Source organism: Caenorhabditis briggsae, assembly GCF_000004555.2.
Source record: "Caenorhabditis briggsae complete genome, chrII, whole genome shotgun sequence".
Taxonomy (NCBI): domain Eukaryota; kingdom Metazoa; phylum Nematoda; class Chromadorea; order Rhabditida; family Rhabditidae; genus Caenorhabditis; species Caenorhabditis briggsae.
In genome coordinates this window covers 2,023,105-2,029,210 of record NC_013486.2, presented here as the reverse complement: position 1 = coordinate 2,029,210, position 6,106 = coordinate 2,023,105, and positions in this window count along the sequence as shown.

Below are 6,106 nucleotides of genomic sequence, written 5' to 3'. Positions count from 1 at the left end.
TTTAAGGATTAGTAAGGTTTTTAGGATTCAGAGAATCTGTAGGGCTCTTAGGATTCTTAGGATATTCAGAATTCTTACAATTTTAAGGAATTCTTGGGATTTTCGAAATTCTGAAATTATTCTGGAAATCTAATAAGTTTAAGATTCCAAAATTATTCAAGAGTTTGAATATTTTAAGATTTTCAGGGTTTCCAGAATTTCACATTTTTGAAATTTTCATCAATCCTGTAACTTTTTGGACTTCTCAGCATTTTTTGATTGTTTGAAACTTTTTCGAATTACCGTATAACCTGTATTAGAAAGGCCGGCTTTGCTAATACTTCTTCGATTAGAGGGGTCATTCTAATACAGGTTTTTCATTCAGAAATTGCACGATTTCAAAAGAATTATTTGAACCATGGTATTCCTAAAACTTTTCAAAAACACCAGACACCATTTTAAACGTTTCCAGAACTTTCCACTTTATACTAATCGCATTCACTTTTTTCAGACCATTGTCCCTTTTTCTCTGACCCTTACCATATTTTCACTATTTCAAGAAAAAAAAATTAATTCGCATGGTACAGAAAATTGGAACCTACTATATAAAACCTTTTAGATTTCTGCACTCTTCAGAATCATAATTTTTCTATTTTCTTAGAATTCTAGAATCTTATCAATCTTTGCAAAATCTCAGAATCTCAGAATCTCAGAATTTCAGAATCTCAGAATCTCAGAATTTCAGAATCTCAGAATCTCAGAATCTCAGAATCTCAGAATCTCAGAATCTCAGAATCTCAGAATCTCATAGTCTCAGAATCTCAGAATCTCAGAATTTCAGAATCTCAGAATCTCAGAATCTCCGAATCTCAGAATCTCAGAATCTCAGAATCTGAGAATCTCAGAATCTCCGAATCTCAGAATCTCAGAATCTCAGAATTTCAGAATCTCAGAATCTCAGAATCTCAGAATTTCAGAATCTCAGAATCTCAGAATCTCATAACCTTAAAATCTCAGAAACTTAGAATCTCAGAATCTCAGAATTTCAGAATTTCAGAATCATAGAATTTTAAAATCTCATAACCCTATAATCTCAGAATTTCAGAATCTCAGAATCTCAGAATCTCAGAATCTCAGAAACCCGGAATCTCAGAATCTCAGAACCTTAGAATCTCAGAATCTCAGAATCTCAGAACCTTAGAATCTCAGAATCTCAGAATCTCAAAAATAAATCAACAGTGTAGCTCTTTTTTTGAATTTCTAGAGCCCTGAGCTCTGAAATTCAAGACTCCTTGATTCCTAGTCTTTGCTCAGGATCCTTCGGATTTTCAGATGCTGACTTCTAGAATCCTTCTGTAAATCCCGGATTCCAGATTCCTAGACTTTCCAACTTTCCCCCTAACCTTGTCTTCAATCTTTCTTCAGCTAAATCCTGACAAACAGGGAAAACAGCATTCAGATAAACGAAGAGGCTAGTCTTTTCCCTCAAATCCATCAATCGCATTTACGTAACACGCATGACGAAATGACACGAAAACTTTTTTCGCTTCTTCTTTCTTTTATCTCTTATAGTTCCCGGCCACACGACCATTTCCTTGCCAACTGGATTCTCAGACAGAATTCCCACAGACCCCCATGGCGAACTTTTTCAAAGTTTTCCTTTTGTTTTCTTTTGCGATTAGTCTCTTTTTTTTCGAAAATTCTTATTTGCATTGGCAAAAGACATGCAAATGACCTTCAGGAAAATTAGATAAGTTGAAGAGCGAGATTTGGGAACACGATTACCTCAAATTCTCGAAAATCCTTGAAGATAAAATCATTTCTAAACCTTTTCAACATTACCAAAAAAACCAATTGGCAGCCTAGAAATCCTAAAAACTGAGTAGGATTTTGAAAACCAAATAGACGATTTTGAAACAAGTTTTAAACACTTTAACTTTGGTGGCCTAGAAATCCAAATCTCGAATTGCTCGGCCATCAGAATTTGGTAGTTTTTTGAAGAGCTAGAAGCGAGCTATAAATTCATGTTTGTTTTATTCAAAACCATCAACTTTGAAGCAAGTTATGATTATTTGAAAATGGTGGCCTAGAAATTCAAAATTTGGGTTCCTAGGCCACAGACTTGATATGGTCACAACTTGGCTAAAATTGAATCGATTTTTGCTTTGAAAAAACCTCTTAAAACAGGATTTTTCAAAATTTAAATATTGGAATTTTTAAAAACTTCCAATTCCGAATTTATAGAAATCTGGAAATTCAAGAATCTCAGAATTTCAGGGTCCTAAACTTTAATTCCTAAGCGACTAAGTTCAAAATGAAATATGTAACCTTGATTGTTTTATTCAAAACTCTAGCTTTTAAGCAAGTTATGACCATTTGAACTTTGTGGCCTAGAAAACCAAAACATCGGATTTCTAGGCCACCGATTTCAATTGATCATAACTTGGCTCAAACTTGAGCAATCTTGATTTTCTAACTTGGTTTCGATAGATCTTTTAGATCTTGGGGTGTTTACTACAATTTGAAACTGTGAAGATGACCTAGAAACCCCAAATTTGGGTTTTTAGGCCACCAAATTTAAATCATCATAACTTGGTTCAAAATTGAGAAATTTAAACGATCTTAATTGTTATTGATAGAACTTTAAAAATCTCATTTATTTAAAGTCCATTTAAAATTGAGAAGATGACCTAGAAACCCAATGTCAGGGTTTCTAGGCCACCAGCTTTAGTTAACCATAACTCGGATCGAAATTGGTTGTTTCGAACGCTTATCTATAGGATTTTTTGAAATACAATTTTGGTTCATGCTGTTGACTTTGAATTAAACTATCATAACTTCAAAATTGAGTGGCCTAGAAATCCAAAATTCAGATTTCTAGGCCACAAACTTGATTAAGGTTTTTCTTCTTTTCATATTTCTCATGAAATCCTTCTGTTCTAATATGGTAAACTTCAAGAAGCTAGAAGGTTGGGGAATTGGTTCCCACACAGTTGGAGACTTGTCAATATGCAAATCACTAAGCAGTTTTACTTTTTGAATCCAACAAAAATCCCGTTCCTTTTGTGATGACCCTCACGGAATGTGGCTTTTCCCTTTTTGGATGAAAGAGAGAGAGAGAGAGAGAGAGAGAGAGAGAATAAAGTTTGTCGGAAGCCTGTTAGTTATGTATGTGTGGGTTTTGGGTATTGGCAATAAGAAAGTTTGCGATGTCTGTGTTTAGCTATCATAACGGACGACTAGTCAGATATGATGTTCGCCCGCCTTGGTAGATCAAAAATCTACAGTAATACTTTCCTTCGAAACTTTGGCTATGATAATTCTTATCAGCTTATGATAATAATTTTGTGTTTCAAAAAAAAAAATGTTTCCACAAGAAATCTATCCGACAACCGGTCCCTCTCTCTTGTCAAACGGACTCGCTTTCTCTCTAGTTCTGACACTTTTTTTGTCCTCTTTTTTTCCGATTGATAAATTGATATCATTGAATTCGATAAGCAAATTTTTTTTGGCGTTGTTGGAGGGAGACAAAGCAGACGACGTGACAAGGAAGTGAAGAATTATGGCAATTTTAGAAAAAGTTTGTTACAATTTGAAGAAATAAGCTATACGCTAGAAGTGTTTGCTTTTTTTTACAAATTTGTCGAACAATCTACTTTTTAGCTATTCTAGAAGCCAAGATACAAGCATTTTAAGTTGGAGAGAGACGCAGACAGTTGGAGTGTCTCGTTGTCTGCATCTCTCGCTTCAAATAGCCGTATTTCGGGTTCTATATGAGCTAGAAAGCTAATTTTTGAACCAAAATGTAGATAGGCATTTTTATTTTTAGATTCTCAAGTTTCTATAAAATTGAAAACCGGCAAGAGACGCAGACAGTTAGAGTGTCTCGTTGTCTGCGCCTCTCACTTTATAAACTTCAAATGGCTGTATCTCGAGTTCTAGATGAGCTAGAACGTTGATTTTTGGACGGAAATGTAGCTTGAAATGTTAACTTTTCGATTTTCTAGTTTTAGTTAGTTTTTTTTCAAATTGATGATTCGAAGTTGCCAGTTCCCAAGTAGTCAGTTTTCAATTAACCCAAATTTCAAGTTTCTCGTTTTGTAATTTCAATTTCCAACCAAAAAGCCTTTCCCATCCGGTTTTTTTTCAATCAAAAAATTCAATTACTCTCCAATTTTGACTTAAAATAGAAAACTATCCAAAAAAGTAATTAGCTAGTGTCCTCAAAGTTGATTTGAAATTTTTGAATTACAGAAAATTGAAAAAAAAACTGCTTCATTTTGTCATAACTGTCTTAAAGGAAAATGAATCACTGTTTCAGAATGTTTTAGTCAATAAAACGAGAAACTGACAGAAAAGTCGTCATGGGAAACCAACCCTTAATGTGCACCAACATGGCGTGTTAAGGAGGTCCCTCAAACCATCAACTTTGAGCCTATTTATCTCATTTTCTGTGAAAGATATCAAAACGTAGTCACTAACAAAATGTTTATCATAATTCTAGAAATATTTTGTTAGTTGACCACTTTTTGATATCTCTTATAGTAACGGAGATATATGGGGCAACAACATTATTTCTATACTCAAAGTTGGACACCCATTTCCAAAGTTCCATAAGGTTCGTTTCTTGGGGGAAAAAAGGAAACAAAGGGAGTCTATGGAATTCCAATTAACTGTGTAACACCTTCTGGAAGTTTCTCGAAACTTCATTTGCTTTCACATTCAAGTTCACAGTCTTACTTTTGTCCACCTTCCCCCTAGGCTCCGCCCCCTTTGCCTTCTGAATCTGCCATCCCCCTTTTCCCCTCAGCATTTCTTCGAATCTTTTTTGTGTCGCAATTTTCTCTCCCTGCATTTTTAATCACGGAAGTGTTGATCACTATTTGGGTTGTCTTTGGAGGCTATCGAGAAAACCTGTGGTCACTGATAAAATGATAGGACGAAATCCAGTTCCCCCTTCCTTCTTATCCTCCTTCCTAATTTTTTTTATCTCCTTCGACACAATCATTGATATCTCGTTTTTTCACTTTTTCGCTGCCAAGATTTTTGATACCCATCCCTTATTTTTTGAGGATCTAATTTGATAAGGAAACATCCAGAAACTTGTTTCAGCCATTTTCAGTCAACTCTCAATTTTTACAATTTTCAGGAAATGAGGTTACTCTTCTTGGCCGTCGTGTGCCTCGGAATCACCTACGCACAAGATGCCATCGATGTGACGGCAGATGAGCCAAAGTGAGTGACCTAGAAATTTCCAGAGTGGCCTAGAAAATCACAGATTTGGGTTTCCAGGCCATTTGGACTCTTTGGGTGCTTAGAAACTTGAAGTCTTAGAGGATCCTTAGGACTCCATTCTGAGTTTCTGAGTTTCTGAGATTCTGAGATTGATATTCTGAGATTCTGAGATTGATATTCTGAGATTCTGAGATTCTGAGATTCTGAGATTCTGAGATTCTGAGATTCTGAGATTCTGAAATTCTGAGATTCTGAGATTCTGAGATTCTGAGATTCCGAGGATCTATGATTTTGGATATTTTGGATATTTTAGATCTCTAGGGATCCTTTTAGCCTGAAATTCCAGAAAAATCAAAATTTTCAGAACCATTGAAACCCGAGCGATTTCCGAACCAGATCAAGGAGGCGACAAGTTCAAAATTTGTAAGTTTTCTTTAAGCTGTAAACGTTCTTGTACTTTTGGGACATTCAAAGAAAAAAGTTTTATTTCCGCATGATTGGATTTTTTGTATTCTGCTAGCTTGTCTTCTCTATTATGCAAAAAGCCCTCTATTCATTCTTTTCGTCTTTTCCGTTCGCTTTATTTTCTTTGGCAGCGATTTGCCGTCCCTTTCAAAGTGCGCGGGGGGAGAATNGGCTAAACNAGTGCAAACGTCTTGTTGTTCGATGGGAAGAATGTGACCTCCATTGTAGACAGTCGTAATCACATCCGCCTGATTTCTCATCTGAACAATCGGAGCAACCTGTTGAGCTGGTGACGTTGCATGAAGATTTGTATCCAAAAATTGCTTTCGTAGTATTTCAATCATGTGAAGAGCACAATCGGTGACTGAGTTGACTGCCAGCATAGATTGACACAGGACGAAGAGCGAGACGAATTCGCAAGGGAAGT